The sequence below is a fragment of the Octopus bimaculoides genome, chromosome 6 (assembly GCF_001194135.2).
Source record: "Octopus bimaculoides isolate UCB-OBI-ISO-001 chromosome 6, ASM119413v2, whole genome shotgun sequence".
Lineage (NCBI taxonomy): Eukaryota > Metazoa > Mollusca > Cephalopoda > Octopoda > Octopodidae > Octopus > Octopus bimaculoides.
The window spans coordinates 75428327-75428898 of record NC_068986.1 but is presented as its reverse complement, the minus strand read 5'-3'; positions in this window follow the sequence as shown (position 1 = coordinate 75428898).

Below are 572 nucleotides of genomic sequence, written 5' to 3'. Positions count from 1 at the left end.
TTGTTTGTGGTGGTGGTGGTGTCCGTGGTTGTGGCGTTGGTGGTGGGTAGTGGTGTCAGTAGTGATGGTGTCGGTAATAGTGGTGGTGATGGTGGTGGCGTGTCGGTGGTGGTGGTGGTGGTGGTCGCGTCCGTTGTGGGGGCGTTGGTGGTGTTTGCAGCGAATACTGTTAATGGCAGTGCTAATAACTGTAGTGGCATTGTTCGTAAGTGGTAGTGATACGGTGGTAGTTGCTGTTGTGGGGGTGGTTGTTGTTGTGAGGAACGGTAGTGGGAGGGAGGATTATTGTCATGGTAGTAGTAGCGGCTCTTGTAGTGTAGTGTTGGTAGCAGTTGATTGTTGTAGGAGTGATAGTAGAAGACGATTATTGTTATTGCTGTTGTTGTTGTGGTGGTGGTGGTTTTGGTGGTGATGGTTGTGGTGGTGGTAATTGTGGTGGTGGTTGTGGTGGTTGTGGTGGTAGTAGTGGTGGTGGTGGTTTTGGTGGTGATGGTTGTGGTGGTGGTAATTGTGATGGTGGTTGTGGTGGTTGTGGTGGTAGTAGTGGTGGTGATGGTTGTGGTGGTGGTTGT